The following is a 16,503-nucleotide window of genomic DNA, read 5'->3' as shown; positions in this document are numbered from 1 at the left end:
TTCTTAAATGAGGTCCCCATAGTTGCTAAGTTTCAAGCCCTGGGAAACCGGGCTGGTTCCTAGGTATGGTTTCAGACAATGTGTTTCTGTTTATTCTGGAGCTTATGACAAACACTAAATGAATATCATGTAGAAAAGGGGCTTCCCAGGTGGTTCAGTGGTAAAGAATCTGCCTGTCAATGCAGGAGACATAAGTTTGATCCCTGGGTCAGGAAGATCCCCTGGAGAAGGAAGTGGCAACCCCCTCCAGTATTCATGCCTGGAGAACCCCATGGACAGAGGAGCCCGATGGGCTACAGCCCACAGGATCACAGAGTTGGACCTGACTGAGAGACTGATACACACACACATGTAGAAAAAAAGTAGGAAAAGAGGTGAAGAAATGATCAGAGTGTGTCTGACACTATCCCCATCTATCAATCCCTGACTCCCATCATCTCTCCTAAAAATAATCTCCAACAATTCAGACTCTTGACAATTATGCTTTTGAGGGAAATGAAGGGGCTGGGTTGTCATGACCAGTTATAGATCAAGTCCCAGAGGCGTCCTCCTGCCCCTTTGCCGTTGCTGTAACAACAAAAGCATGACCGATGCTCAAGGAGACTCTGACCATGGCTTCTTCTCAGGAAAAATGCTGACAGGTCCTGAGAGGGGACCCTGGTCTTCCAGGGTCCATAGCTCCAAAGGCCGAGGACACGGGTTGGGGGCTGGAGGACCCCAAGTGCAGTCCTGGTGTGGTGTAAATGGAATGTGCTCTCTAGAAACCCACATCCTTCCTTCCTACCTTGCTCTGGCCACAGTTACTCAACTGGTTGCCAACCATTCTTTGACTTGGGTGGGACAACTTATACCAGAATTTGAACTTCAAGTGGAGTACCATGCCGCCCACCCTCAGCCTTCCATACTACCCAGAGCTGTTTGCAAAGGATCCATGAAAGGGAACCAGCTCCCCAGCTGCACATCGACTGCACTTACCATCCCATAGGTTACAGTCCATGGGGTCACAAAGAGTTGGACACGACTGAGCAACTAACAGAGCAAAACGAAGCACAGTCTGGTTTTCCTACAAAAATTAACCAAAAATGTAAAGGAATTAGGATGGGAACAGTATGCACAGCAATCAGCAATTAATCATTTACTACAGATTGGGTGACCTTTTTGTTGAAGGTAACAGATATAATTAAACAGCCTCTTGCAGAGTGGGTGTTGAAATTCTCTCGGCCTTACTCACGGCTGTTCCACCTGGCTCCCTGACCCCTGGAGCAGGGTGCCTCTGACAACAAATCCTGGGAAATCCCTGCCTCAGGCCTGCCTTAGAACCCACTGCCAGTGTTTGCCTTTGTCACGTCATTTGTGTGCCGGGCCAGGGAGGCCTGCAAGCTGCACGCAAACTGGATGGAAGGAAGGCTGTAGAGATCAACTAGCACTCTGGACCCCAGGGTAGGGGCAGAAGTCTAATAACTGCAAGCGGCCGCAGTGCTCCCCAAAGCTGCCATTATGGTCTTGCTGGAGCCCCTGAAATCTTGTTGATTTCCTGTTTCAAAATTTCTGGAGGTATACCACCCAGGACAACTATTATGGGCAATAATGTCACAGCAAGGTGGGCCAGCCTTACATTTTGTGTTTCATCTGGGCTATACCATCTTCAATATTATTCAGCCCACAGCAAGTTTGCCTTTGCAAAAGCCTTATTACATGTAGCTATCTTCTGAACCCCTGCTTTGGGGACCCCCCCCCCATCCCCACACCTCCTGATTCCCAGGCTTCCCCTGTGAAACAAGAGACTTCATGATGATCGAGTTAATGACTTGGCTTAATTCAGACCCAATGTTTCTCTTAAGTCTAAAATCCTTTGAATCTGACAGGAGGGGAGAAGGAAGTGAAATTGGAGAGTCTAGATAATTTGTAGTTTAAGCCAAGATTTATGAGGGGAATTACGGCACAGAGCTTGGTTTTAAGAGTCTTTGGATCCTGGGAGCCAAATTCTCCCCCTGACTGAACACGTGTGTCCCTCCTGGCTGTGTGTGCGGGAGGTGGAGCCGTCTCCAGCCTCTTGGGGTGCAGGAGTCTCAAAAGACCAGGGCCTCGGCCCTGGGAGCCAGAGCAGGGTGAGGGCGTTGGCACACAAGGTAATTAAGATGTGGCTCTTCACCAGGAAAATAAAGACTTTTTGGCATCAGAGGAGGAAGCCAAATAAGAGGAAGCAGAGAAGGAACCACAGATTCTGATAAACACCCGCAGAGAGGTCAGATCTGGGGAACTCCAGGGTGGGCCTCCAACCCTCGTGTCTTGTCGAGCCCCTCCCTTTGCCAAGCAGATAGCCTTGAGAGCGGGCCCATTTTGGGTGCCACAAGTAAGAATTAGATTCTGCTTAGGTCCAGCCCTGCTAAAATTAATTCTGAGAAGTTCAAAGACAGGAGCAGGAGAAAACTGAAATTCTAGCATTCTTTGCCACATACACAGATACACACACACACCCACACACACAAACTGCTTTATGAATACACAGGCAAAATATCATGGAACACACCAATAATACCTGCCACATAGTAGATGCTATCACTGACTCAAGGGACGTGAGTTTGAGAAAACTCGGGGAGACAGTGAAGGACAGGGAAGCCTGACGTGCTACAGCTCATAGGGTCGCAAAGAGTCAGACACAATCTAGTGACTGAACCAAAAAAGCAAAATAGATGTTATAGAAGTGCTGTTTGATTCCTTACTTTAACTATAAATAATAATTATTTTAATATATTAAATATATTAATACTTATAGTACACTAGTATTTATTTACTTGGCTGTCGGACCCTAGTTGCAGAGCATGGATTTAGTTGCTCCACAACATGTGGGATCTTAGTTCCCAGACCAGGGATCAAGCCTGCATTGCAAAGGAGGTACTTAACCATTGAACCACCGGGGAAGCCCCTATTATTATATCTTGACTTGGTTTTTAAACAGCTGATTTGAACATTAAAAAATAGCTAAGAAAAATCACAGTCATGTTCTTGCTTTTCTCAGGCACCACATCTGAGTAGGTAAAGCAATGAGCTAAAAGAAACCAGGTACCTGAGGTTAAACCCTCTCTCCTGGGCGGAGGAGTAGGGGGGTGACGGGGGGGTGAGCAAATGCAGACAGGATGGCAGGAGGCATGCTGGAGACAGGAATAAGCCTGGTTGATTGCTCCTATCTAAGGACTGCTGTTTGCCTGATTCTCCACTGGAGGTGAAAGAGCCAGAGATATCAGATACCCGTATCTGAACCACTCACCTGTGAACTCCCTTGCTGTGAAAATTACAGGGTACCTCCAAGCCACCATTTTCTCTGTTACAAATGGATATGATTATACCACCTCCTGGGGAGAAAGAGAAGCCTAAGTGACTGTGTATTGGTCAACTGGCTCCTGCTTCTTACCATATTGGAAATGTTCTGTTAGCTGAAGTTTCTCATGGGGCAAAAGAGACTAGGGGAAAAAAGGCAAAATCCCCAGTACGGAATGATATCCTACCGATCTATACTCAGTTGATTTGAGTGTAAATGAACATATATATAATTGGTTACAATTAATATTCATACCTAACTAGAGAGCAGGTAGTTCTGCTGGTCTTTCTGAATGCTTCTCAGTAAGGTATCTTGGGGCCTCCCTGGTGGCTCAGATGGTAAAGGATATGCCTTTAATACAGGAGACCCTGTTCCATTCCTGGGTCAGGAAGATCCCCTGAAGAAGGAAATGGCAACCCACTCCAGTATTCTTGCCTGGAGAATCCCATGGACAGAGGAGCCTGGGGAGCTACAGTCCATGGGGTGGCAAAGAGTCAGACACATCTGAGTAACTAAGCGCGCACATACACACACACACACACGCACACACACACACACACAGTAAGGCATCTCAGGAAATTTTTTTCCAGGTGGACCTAACCCAAAGACATACCTGCTCTGATCCTTTTTCTGTCCTAATCCTTTCAGGACCCTCTCTCATCTTCATCACTTCATTATTTTGGTCTCTGATCCTTTCCCATGTACTTCACCAATATCCAGCCCACACTGATCTGCCTGGAACCATCCTTCCACCTCAGACAAGTTTCCAATTGCAGCTAATTCTTGTTTTCTTTTTCAAAATTATACATATATATATATATGCATATATATATTAGAGTTGCTCTACAATGTCGTGTTCGTTTCTGCTGTACAGCAAAGTGAATCGGCTATCCATATACACATATTCCTTCTTTTGTGGGTTTCCTTCCCTATCTAGATCACCACAGAGCATCGAGTTGAGTTCCCTCCACTGTATCCCTGTGGTATACAGTAGGTTCTCACTAGCCAGTTCTTGATGCTTTTCGTTCAGAGTTTAAGAATCATCACCTTTCTCTCTTTTACAGTTGCTGATCCAAAATTAATTTTTTCTCAGTAAAAAGAGAATACTCTCATAAGGTTGTTAGAAAATAGTTACTTTTATTCAGTTAGCACAGTTCTTGCACGTATATAGTAAGAATATTTTTAATGTTAGCTATCATCATCTTTATAATCCAATCATGCTCTTTGAAACTGGCTCCCAGAAGATGCCCTTCAGAATCGACTCCGGCAGTTTCTCTGTACATCAGGAGATGAGTTCTCTGAACCACCCTAACTTTTGGCAGAGAGAAGACAGCTTTCAAGTGGAGGTTTACAAACAAAACAAAGCAAAACAAAACAAAAACTAATCTCCTGGTGATGCAGAAGTCATTTAGTTTACAACTACTTCCTCAGTCCCACTTGAAACCTGTTTCAGTGCAGTTTGCGGTTTAATTACTCAGTGCCACTCAGGTAGCAGCTTTTAGGGGGTTGATTTACCTCCAGGGAGCCAGCCTGGCATCTTTATCCTACATTCATGATGCAACCGATACAATCTCATTTTAACGTTAATATTCTGCTTCTCTTCGGAGCTCCTTAAATGCAAAGTTTAGGCAGCATATAGATGGCCAAATTCAGTTTGTCCTTGGAAATGGAAGCTGGTAGAAATAAACAGGACTTCTGTGGATTGAGCATCCTCAGAACTGGTCTGTAAATGGCCTACTTCTCGGATCGTGATGTTTGGGGTCAAATCCCAGACCCGAAAGCAACAAAGAAGGGGAAAACCCACCTCAGCTGGCATGAGGTGGTGGAGGTGACACCAGGCGTGCTGGGACAGAGGTTCTGTGCCAGCAGATGAGGGCACTCTACCCACCAGGAAGAAGTGAGTTAAGCACAAGGAGGATGGTTTCCCGGATTTTACGTGAGTCTGGTCAACATCTCCCCTGAGATTTTGCCATTAGCTTTGTTTTGACTCTGTGCTCACTGAGAAGCCTTCTGACTTCAGTCACCCCAGGAACCTCAATACCCAAAGGGGTGCCCTGAATTATGGGACTGAATATTTCAATTACTGGAGTGATAGTGTCTGTCATCATGGAGGAATAAATGTGCTTTTCAGCATAGAAATCAATTACCCATGAGTTCAGCATGATTCAGTCCTTCTGTGTCTGCTAAGGTCCAGGTAGACTTGGAAAACAGAGGTCGAGTTGCATTGACATATATACCCTATCTTATGTAAAATGGATAGCTAGTGGGAGGCTGCTGTGTAGCACAGGGAACTCAGCTGGTGCTCTGTGGTGACCTAGAGGGGAGGGATGGGGTTGGGGTGGGAGGGAGGCTCAAGAGGAGGGGGATATATGTATACATACAGCAGATCCACTTTGTTGTACAGCAGAAACTAACGCAACATTGTAAAGCTATTATAGTCCAATAAATTTTTTTAAATAAATAAAAGATGAATATCTACTGAAAAAAGAAAAACAGAGGTTCTGTATTAGAAAGCTGAGAAGTAAACTCTCAATGTTTTCTTAAATTCTGTTGCACCTCGGTTTCCTCATCTGTAAAGCAGAGGACAAGAACAGTACCTGCTCAGTATGGCTGCTGTGAGGCTTCATGATGTATAGACGTAAATCACAGGTATGTATGTCTATGAATTGGAGAAGGCAATGGCAACCCACTCCAGTGTTCTTGCCTGGAGAATCCCAGGGACGGGGGAGCCTCGTGGGCTGTCGTCTATGGGGTCCCACAGAGTCGGACACGACTGAAGTGACTTAGCAGCAGCAGCATGTCTATGAAATGACTTCATATATGGAAGTACTGAGAATGGTGCCTGCTATTCACCCCGTGCCCCCAGGAGGCCTTCCCCACTCTGAGCACCCTACTAGAAGCAGCCAGCTGACACTTCTTTGTCATACACTTCCTTACACCGGGTTCCAAGGACTTACCTCTTTCAGCCACTCCATTCAGAAAACTAAAGATTTCAAATCAGGCTCCATGGGTGTGTGACTTGTGTAGCTGCGTGGGTCTTAACACTTGACTTACCATCTTGAAGTTCTTAATAATTTTTTAAAATGGGACTCTACATTTTAATTTGCACTGAGCCCTGCAAAATAGCTGATCTTATGTCTATGTGACCAAGGATGAGTCAAGTGGCTTTGCATGAGCCTCTTCCATCCCAAGTAACCCTATCCTTGTTCTGTGGATGTTGTGGAGAAAAGGGTGAGCAGGGTACGATGCATACAGACTCAGGTCCAGCCTTGACAATGAGCAGAGTGGAGGCTTCTCAAGAGTGCAGTGATATGTCCAGGGTATACGCAATTTCTCTCTCAGGGGTCTCAGAACCCTCAAGGAAAACTCAAAGAGACTCTGGTGTGCTTCCAATCCATGCTGCCCCCACTCTCTGTGTTAGTTGCTCAGCCATGTCAGATTCTTTGCGACCCCATGGACTGTAGCCCACCAGGCTTCTCTGCCCTGGGATTTTCCAGGCAAGAATACTGGAGTGGATTGCCATTTCCTTCTCCAGGGAATCCTCCTGATGCAGGGACCGAATCTGTGTCTCTTCCATCTCCTGCATTAGCAGACAGATCCTTTACCACTGGGCCACCTGGGAAGTCATTCACCCCTGCCCCCCGCTGATAAATAACATATGCATTTGATAATTCATTGTGCAATGATTTGCATTACTCAGAAAGACAGAGAAATCAGCCTGGCTTTCGGCACAGGGAGGGCCCCGAGAGCAGCTGGTCCCTGCTGGGAAAGTGGGGGCTCACTCCTTTTAGCTGGGGCCTCCCAGTGGAGACTACTAAGGCGGGGGTTGGGAGGACGAAGGGATTAGGGGGAGGAAATGACTACTTCAGACAAGCAGTGGAAGCCAGGTAGCCTCACAGTTGACGTCCTGTCAATCACAGGAAGCCCAGGGCTGCTCCCTGGTGAAGCTGGAATCTGAGTGTCCGTACCCCAGAAACTGCTCACTTGGGTGGGATTTCCATGAAATTCAGTAGCCAGAGTTAGAGGCAGGGTGTTTTAAGGCAGTATTGGAAACTGCCCTTCTTTTGATTTGCTCAGATAGAGTGGTCCAAGGAAAAATGGTGTCTGCAAATAGTCCTATTTTTCTCATATGTTTGAAATCTGTTCAAGCAGAGAGTCTGACTTTAGTAGCCACAAAATCATTTCTCCATTCCCAGGTGAGTTCTGTCACCTTCTGGCTTCCCCATCTGAGGTCCTGAAGGACCATGTAACTTACCAAACAGCTATCAGCAGCACAGTTGAGTGGACAAGCTTGCTGACACGCTGCTTCAAATACCCTTGCAGACAAAGCCATCTACATGTTCCCATGCTCAGGCATTTCATTGCACGCTGTGGTTCACTCCGTTCTGATTTTAGAATCTGGAAATGCCGCGCAAGACATTTCTAAGCTGGGAATCTGCCATCCTGGGGGCAGAAGAGCTGCAGTGGCCCCAGAGGAAAAAAAAAAAAAATTTCAAGACGGCAAAGAAAACAATGGCTGGAAAAATGTTTGTTTACTGCCAGTTCTCCCCACAGCCACTTACATAAGAGTCCGAGCTCGTGCTGAGACAGGCTGTCCCGCTCAGACGCGGCATCAAGAGTTATGCTTCTTGGGATGATGACAGAAACAATGTGGGAACCGCAGGGCTCCGGGCCTGTGACGCAGTCCAGGAAGGAAAACCGAGTGGTATGTGGCGATTAGTCTGCTCACAATGCCGGCATGGTGTCCCGGGGCGTTTGGCGGTTGCGCAGTCTGCAGGAGGGGAAGGGCCCTGTCAGAGCAAGATACGGCCAAAGAATGGGTCCTCGTTTTCCCAGGTTGAAGGCAAAACAATGCACAGAACAGCGTGTGAGCTCAAGGGCAGAGTCAAAAGTTCAGGTGTCTTCTGACCTTTCGGATCCATTCGGACTTTCTGAAAGCTCCATAAATAAACACTATATCCAAATCTGAAAGTACTTAAGGAGTTTGGACAACATTGTGTACATCTTGTTCAACTGTTTACTGCAAAAAATTATCTATACATATATGCTTGTGTGTGTGTATATATATATATAAATCTCTTCTTGACAAAATAAACATGAAAAACTACCTCTGCCAGGAAAAAAGTATGCAAAAGCCTCAGACAGATTTTGATGAAGGATCCATCGGACAAATTGCCCACCCCCACAGTGGTACTGAAAGCAGATGTGACAGCCGAGCTGTAGACCTGTAATCAAGCCTGAGACGCAGTCATGAGGCAGTCTAAACTATCCTCAGTAGCCTCCCTCTGAGGGAGACGCCAGTCTTTGTATAGACTGTTGCACGCTTTAAGCGAATATTTAAACCATTTTTTCCATGTGTTTTAACTTAGCGTCTAGTTTAAACGTGGGCCCATTCATCCCTCTTCTCTCCTTAGCAGCTGTTATGAGTCACCGTCCACTTTGCCGTCTGTCATTCCTACCTGGGTGTGCATCTTTCTCCAGCTAGACACACCTAACTCTTAGCGTCTATCGTCACGAGTAAGGTGTCTGCTTGGTGCTTTGGAATGACAAGTTGAAACTAGCAGAGACTAACACTCACAGGAGATAGTCAGCATCTTGGTGGTGGAGTCATGTTTCTTTACTTCTTCTAGACTGTTCTTTCACTTCCCTCCCCTTCCCTTTGGGCTTAAGAGTGAATCTCTCTAAAGCTCTGGTTTACCCCCAAACAAATAGTACCATATCCACAGAGTAGAAAAATACTCCCTTTGGGAAACCAGAGTTGGCTTGAATCTATGAGTTTGGGGCCATGATTTATTTTAAGTGAGTTGAGGTCCAAAGGGATCAAAAGAAAGGAACCTCATGAATCATGCACAGATTCCACCCTACTGCACTTCACACAAGAACCTTTATGTCTCACCTGCATGATTTTGCCACTCTTTCTTTCTGCTGATTCTTCTCCAAATCATCATGGACAAGTTGGACTCTGATAGGAATCCTTTCCAATCTTTAGTTCACTTTTCAGAGTCTCTAGTAAACAGGAAAACTGAGGAAGGTCCTAAATTATTGAGACTGTATGGGTTACAGATGGAAGAAATACATCTTGAGCCAGTTTAAGCCTACAAAAGAAATTTATTTGTTCATATAACCAAACCATAAAGAAAGATGGTTGGATTGAGGGGCTTGAAAATGCCCTCAGTATAATCACTCTCTCTTCTTTTCGCTCCTACCCGATGCCATTTTCCCAGACCAGCTTCTCCATGTGGTGGGGAAGTGGCTATAGGCAAAGCTCATCTGCTCACAAGCCCAGGATCTGAGCCAACAGTTGCTTCCTCCCCTTCCCCGCGTGGACTGGAACACAGTCCCCGAGAGATGATGCTGATTGGGCCAGCCACAGTGACTAAGCAAGTGAGGTATGGGATTGGCTCTCCTGGGTCATGTATCCCAGATGACCAGGAGACAGGGTCTGTTACCAAAAGAGGTGGAAGAGGGGTGTGTGCATGTGTGTGTGTTAGTCACTTAGTTGTGTCTGACTCTTTGTGACCCCATGGACTGTAGCCCACCAGGCTCCTCTGTCAAGGAGGAGCTCCTCCTCCTCCAGGCAAGAATACTGGAGTGGGTAGCCATTTCCTTCTCCAGGGTATCTTCCCTTCTTCAAGGATCGAACCCGGGTCTCCCACATTGCAGGCAGATGCTCTACCCTCTGAGCCACCAGGGAAGCCCCAAAGTCCCACAATGCAGGTTAAATACTACACGTGGTACAGGGAGGTCTTAGACTCTCCATGTGAACACAGAACAGCAGTCAACACCCTAGCATCTGCCAGAGAAAAGATCAGGGGGAAACATTCCCCTTGATTCTCTGTGACCAGAAAAAATTAAATTCGAATATATCCTAGATTAGGCTTCTCTTCTGAGCCATGAGCTGGTTAATTTGATCAAGGCATAAAGGAAAGGAAAACGCCAAAATTTACAAAAAAGACGCCTCCAAATTTGGCTAAAATGGTATGAAGACCAAGGGAAGACCTTTCTAGTTTCTAAGGACCTGAGAATTTCCAGGCTTCAAGGGTGTGGGCTTAATTTACTTAATTTACTTTTATGTGGAATGTTGCTTTTCCCACCAACACCAAGAATTCATTAGAAATAAAATTGGGGATTCACAGGAAATCAAGGAGTCAGAGCAGTGGAGAATACCTAAGGGAATCTAGACAATTTTCTATCTCTTGGTCAGAGCTCCACAAAGTAGGGTGATGGCGGGTGATCAACAGTCTTACAGAGGACTTTACATGAGCTGTGAGGTCAGACAAAGCCTCTTAAGGCCCTTTGTTTCAACTCTGAGAGGCCAGGAGCCTACGAAAGCAGCCCATAATTGGCTGATTCCATCCCTTAATTGTCCAGGACATTCCCTCTCTTCCCTCACTCTTACTTACTGACTTTAATGACAGACAAGCCTTCAAGTAGGGATCCCATCTAAATGTCTCATGTAAGCTACCTTCAATACTTTGGCCACCTGATGGGAAAAATTGACTCATTGGAAAAGACCCTGGTGCTGGGAAACAGTGAGGGAAGGAGAAGGGGATGACAGAGGATCAGATGGTTGGGTAGCATCATCAACTCAATGGACATGATTTTGAGCAACTCTGGGAGGTAGTGAAGGAAAGGGAAGCCTGGAGTGCTGCAGTCCATGGGGTCACAAAGAGAACTGAGTGACTGAACAACAACTAGTAAATTAAGCCGACACCCTCGAAGCCTGGAAATTCTCAGGCCCTTAGAAACTAGAAAGGTCTTCCCTTGGTCTTCATACCATTTTAGCCAAATTTGGAGGCTTCTTTTTTTGTAAATTTTGGCGTTTTCCTTTCCTTTATGCCTTGATCAAATTAACCAGCTCATGGCTCAGAAGAGAAGCCTAATCTAGGATATCTTCAAATTTAATTTTTTCTGGTCACAGAGAATTAGAGAAATGAAGAAAACAAGACAGCTGACCTTCATTCTCATTTCTCTGCCCCCTTCCTGGAATGTGTGAATATCTTGGCTTTACTTGGCTATTACGTTTGCTATTAAACTGAGCTTATGATAGGAAGAGCATCCCAGTGGGCCCACTGTAAACATAAGGAAATTTTTATTTAAAAAAAGAAATTGACTGCATCAGGTCTTAGTCATGGCACGCAGGATCTTCTTTGCTTCATATAGGATCTTTCATTGTGGGACTCAGGCTCAGCAGCTGCAGTTTGAGGGCTTAACTGCCCTGTGGCATGTGGGATCTTAGTTCCTCGACCGGGGATCAAACCTACATCCTCAGCACTGCAAGGCAGATTTTAACCACTGGACCACTAGGGAAGTCCCCACCACAGGGGTCCTTAATAGTAGAAGAGGGAGGCAGGAGAGGAGGCTGGAGTGATGTAATGCGAGAAGGACTCAACACTCCATCACTGGCTTAAAAGAAGGATGAAAGGGGCCATGAGCCAGGGAATGCAGGGAGCCTGTAGAAACTTGAAAAGGCAAGAAAACAGATTCTCTTTTGAAGCCTCCAGAAAGGAATGAAGTTATGCAAACTCTTGGATTTTAACCCATTAGCTCCACCTCAGACTTCTGAGCTATAGAACCGTAAGACAATAAATTTGTGTTGTCTAAGCTCCTAAGGGCTTCCCAGGTGGCTCAGTGATAAAGAATCTGCCTGTTAGTGCAAGAGACACAGGAGATGTGGTTTCAATCCCTGAGTCAGGAAGAGTCCCTGGAGTAGGAAATGGCAATCTGCTCCAGTATTCTTGCCTGGGAAATCCCATGGACAGTGGAGCCTGGCGGGCTACAGTCCATGGGATTTCAAATAGCTGGACATAATCATCAACTGAGCACACGTACCCTTAAATGCCTGCTCCTTTGTTACAGCCATAATAAGAAACTAACGCATTTCCCAGTCCTTTCATATGTGTCCTGAAACGGTAGATTCTTTAGGATTCCAATTTCTGGACTGTCTAGAGTCAGGATAGTTTGGTGGACAAGGAGAACAGATTTGACTTTGCTATGACTTCACCTTGTGACTTAGAGTAAATCAAAGGAGAGATGGGCTTTGGCTAAAGATACTCTATGCCTCAGTAACGGCGCAAGGCAAGGCCCAGAGTGGGCAGGGCATGGTGAATAGACCAGGATAGTAAAGAGGGAAAGTTTCATAGTGGGTGTAAAGTCAGAAAGACATGTCAAAACCAGGCAGTGGGGGGACGTCCCTGTGGCCCAGGGGTTGAGAATCCACCTTGCAATGCAGGGGACGTGGGTTCAATTCCTGGTTGGGGAACTAAGATCCTACATGCTGTGGAGCAACTAAGCCTGAGTACCATAACTAGAGAAGCCCTCGAGCCACAACAAAAGATCCTCATGGCACAATGAAGATTTCATGTGCCGCAGCTAAGACCCAAGGCAGCCAGATAAATGATTTAACACACACACATACTGATAGTGGGGGCCTTGAAAAATTCCAGGACAAGGACATGAAGACTGATACCCCCTGAGGCACTGTTGCCCTTTGTACCACTCTGTGTGGTGGATCAGTGGTAAAGAATCTGCCTGCCGATGCAGGAGATGCAGGTTCCATCCCTGGGTTGGGAAGATGCCCTGAAGAGCGATATAACAACCGACTCCAGTATGCTTGCCTGGGAAATCCCATGGACAGAGGAACCTGGTGGGCTACAGCCCATGGGATCACAAAGAATCAGACACAACTGAGTGACTGAGCACCCACTACCCACAAAGCTTAGTACAGTGTCAGGCTGAACACAATAGGTACTCAGTATTTGCTGAATGAATGAACCATTAACATTTTTTTGAGCAGGACCCTGCTATAACCCAAGATGAATTTAAGGAACATAAGTAGGACCTCAATATGTCAAATGGGTTGGAGAAGGTAGAGATGGAATGTCTGGAAACCAACCAAGAGTCTGCCAAACTGATCCAGACAGACGAGCCAAGCTGGGCTGTTGGGCTGTGAGACCTGAAGGGAGGAGACCCATGTGGCATCAGGACTTTCCCTAAACCATTCCAGCTGGGAGGATGTCCTTTTCATTCATGCATATCTCCACGGAAGGAGCCCCACCACTTCATGAATAAGTACAGTGCAGTAGCCCAGACGGGCCAGCACACTCTGCACAAAATTCTCAGGCAGCAATTTAAGCCTCACTAACCCACATCATATTTTCAGCAGAAATGACCACTAATCTCTGTACAATTATTCTCCCTGTAATCAAAGCTGGTTCTTGGTTCACCCTTGCCTTCCCTAGACTCAACAATTCTAATTCCCCTAACTGCTTTCAGAGGTCCATTCACCGAGTCTTCTAATTATTTATATTTTTCTCCTCTGATGCTTCTCCGATTTCCCTCTCCCTGGAGTCAGTTACCTGAATTTTGCTCGAGTCTCACTCATCTGATGGGCCTGCTTTTTCTCTAAGTAGTTGACAAGGAGGGAGACTTGCCCTCGTGGGAGCATCGCGGTTCAGTTCTAAGTCCAGCCAGCCAAGGACTCAGACTGTCCTTGCCTGGAGGATTCCCCACAGGAATCAACAAGGAGCCCATCTCCAGACAGTGTTTGGCACCAGACCCCAGGGTGGGGATTTCGCCATCTTCTTCCTCTTCATCATCCCCTCGAAGACTTTCTATCTTTGTATCAGCCAAAGTCCATGGCCGTAGGGACAGAAGTGTAATTGATGGCCTTGAGGGATATCAAAGTGCCATTGAGCTAACCCACAGCTCGACAGCCACGCAGGTGCTTCCTGCAGCAGAGAGGGAAAGAAGTGTCTTTAGAAAGCCCTAAACAACGCTGAGCACGGACGTCAACTTGACAAATGACTCTTAAGAAATAGCCCCGTTGTTCTCTGTTGTGTGATTCATCCCAGGCGGTGCTGGGGTGGGGAGGGGGTGAGGCCCAGCCCTGAGTCCCATGTTGTCACTCGGGGCCACTCTTTGGTTCGCCTCTCAGAAAGGATAGGAAGGCACTTGTCTCAATCACTCTGACCTTGGTTTCCGGTGGTTTTATTAAGTGAATCATGATTTGTGCTCATTTGGTGTGAGGTGCATTCAGTGGCGGGTGAGAACCATGGGGAAGCTCTCTCTAAGCTTTTGGACATCTTTCTGCCTTTGAAATTAGGACTCAGCACTTCTTGCAATCAGGTTTACAGAGACTACAGTCTCCCCAGGACAAGACCCCTGCTTTGTTTCCAAATCAGTTCCTCAAAGAACTGGCTTGAGTGCTCTTCCAGATCCCAAGACCAAGAGTCATGATGGCTGGATTCTAGGACTCAAAGGATGGGTAGCTGGGACCTTGGCCAGGTTCTCAAGGTTTCTGGGCCTCCCTGTCCTCACCTATAAAATGAGAAGGCAAACTCTCAAGCAGTCAAACTCAGACCTGCAGAGGCTGCTAAGACCCACAGCTAGCTATCGTGACTCTTGGACTTGGGCTCTTTTCACTTATCCATTCATCATTTGACCTTGGGCCTTGCACTCGGCTCAGGGGAATGATGGTAAGCTGAACATACATGTGTGTGTGCTTAGTTACTCAGTCATGTCCAACTCTTTGCAACCCCATGGACTGTAGCCCACCAGGCTCTTCTATCCATGAGGATTCTTCAGGCAAGAATACTAGAGTAGGTTGCATACCCTTCTCCAGGGGAATGTTCCCAAACCTGGGATGAAACCCAGGTCTTCCACACTGCAGGTGGATTCTTTACCATCTGAGCCACCAGTGAACACCAGGCAACATAAGAGTGTAAGGTGAACATAAGGCAACAACGATCGCCTTGCACACCCAACAACAGGAGCAAACAGCAGACTGCTGAATTCCAGGGAAAATGTGCATAATAATTCCAGTTAGTAGGTAGGCCTGGAGGTCCTCTTCAGTGAAGCTAGACTAAGGTATTGTGAGTAGCACGCAGGCTGGCATGCGGCCTTGGGCCCATGCCCAACAAAACACAGCATGATTGGCACCCCTGAGTTTATTGGCTGCTCTTTACTGAGGTGCCTCAGCCACTAGCCTATGACACGCACATCAATTCTTTGGCTTCGGACTTCCCTGGTGGTCCAGTGGGTAAGAATATGCCTGCCAGTGCAAGGGACGTGGGTTCGATCCCTGATCCCAGAAGATCTCACATGTCACGCAGCAACTAAGCCCATGTTTCACAGCTACTGAGCCTGCACTCTAAAGCCTATGCTCCCAAACCAGAGAAGCCACTGCCACGAGAAGCCTGCCCATCGCAAGGATGAGTAGCCCAGGCTCACCACAACTAGAGAAATCTCACAAGCAGCAAACAAAAACCCCAGCACAGCCAAAATAAGTAATTTTTAAAAATTCTTTGGCTTTTGTTTCTTCTGTGAAACAGCACAGCAAACCCATAGTCTGGGGAAGGAAGTCCCACAGCAGAGACAAGTTTGTTCATGTGAGTTGTGCAGAAGAGTCTACACAAGAAGTGTATGTGGTTTGTCATGCGATCCTGGGTGTGCCTTAAGGAGACTGGCCAATGTGACCCAACACAGAGCCGGTTTCTCAAAACAGTCATCATCTGATTGATTTCCCCAGGCCAATAGACATGCTCTGGGTTTTAATGTCCTTGATTTCCATCAATAGCAGCTTTGTTAGTTTTAACAGAAAGCAAGACAAATTTGTTTGAAATCAAAGACTCATAGATGCCTGAATATTCTTCTCTGAATTAAACATGGTTACAACGTTGAGACTGAAGAATTGAGTAAAAATGGCTTATTTATGGAAAGGCATTTTAACAACTTGAATTAATGGTCATGAAAGTTTTTGGAAGTTTTAACAACCCCAACCTTCCCCTGAGAATCATTTTCAGTTCTTATATACAGACTGCCAATGCCGCTGACCACTGAGGTGCTTAGCACTGGTAGAGGTCAGCTAGTTAGGACTCTGGCTTGCCCTTCATTTTGCCCTTCCTTTGATTAAAGCATCTAGTTACTCTCACACCTTGACTTGGCTTAGGCAAGGGCTGTGGTCTGAATTAGTCCACGCCCCCAAATTCATGTGTTGAAATCCTTAATCCCAAGGATGATGGTATTTGGAGGTGGGGTTTTGGCGAGGTGCTCGGGTCACGAGGGTAGAGCTCTCGGGGTGGGATTAGTGCTTTTGTAAAAGAGACCCCCACACTCCTGAGCCCCATCCACCACTTGAGGATGCAATGGGAAGCCTGCAACCGGGAAGGCAGCCTGCACTAGAA

General features: G+C 46.4%; 1 long non-coding RNA gene across 2 annotated transcripts; it reads right to left on the bottom strand.

The window, feature by feature from the left end:
• Positions 1-336: 336 nt before the first annotated feature.
• Positions 337-8,079, bottom strand: LOC102392607. 2 transcript variants are annotated; one of them, XR_327100.4, is made up of 4 exons: positions 7,882-8,079; positions 7,575-7,777; positions 3,269-3,353; positions 337-1,063 (listed from the first exon to the last, which is right to left on the bottom strand). It is a non-coding gene; the product is annotated as an uncharacterized LOC102392607 (long non-coding RNA). The 2 variants fall into 2 exon arrangements; XR_006639854.1 differs by having other exon boundaries at positions 7,575-8,079.
• Positions 8,080-16,503: the final 8,424 nt, after the last annotated feature.

This window comes from Bubalus bubalis, chromosome 13 (genome assembly GCF_019923935.1).
Source record: "Bubalus bubalis isolate 160015118507 breed Murrah chromosome 13, NDDB_SH_1, whole genome shotgun sequence".
NCBI lineage: Eukaryota > Metazoa > Chordata > Mammalia > Artiodactyla > Bovidae > Bubalus > Bubalus bubalis.
Note: the sequence above shows the minus strand (reverse complement) of the source record. Positions and strands in the feature narration are given on the sequence as shown.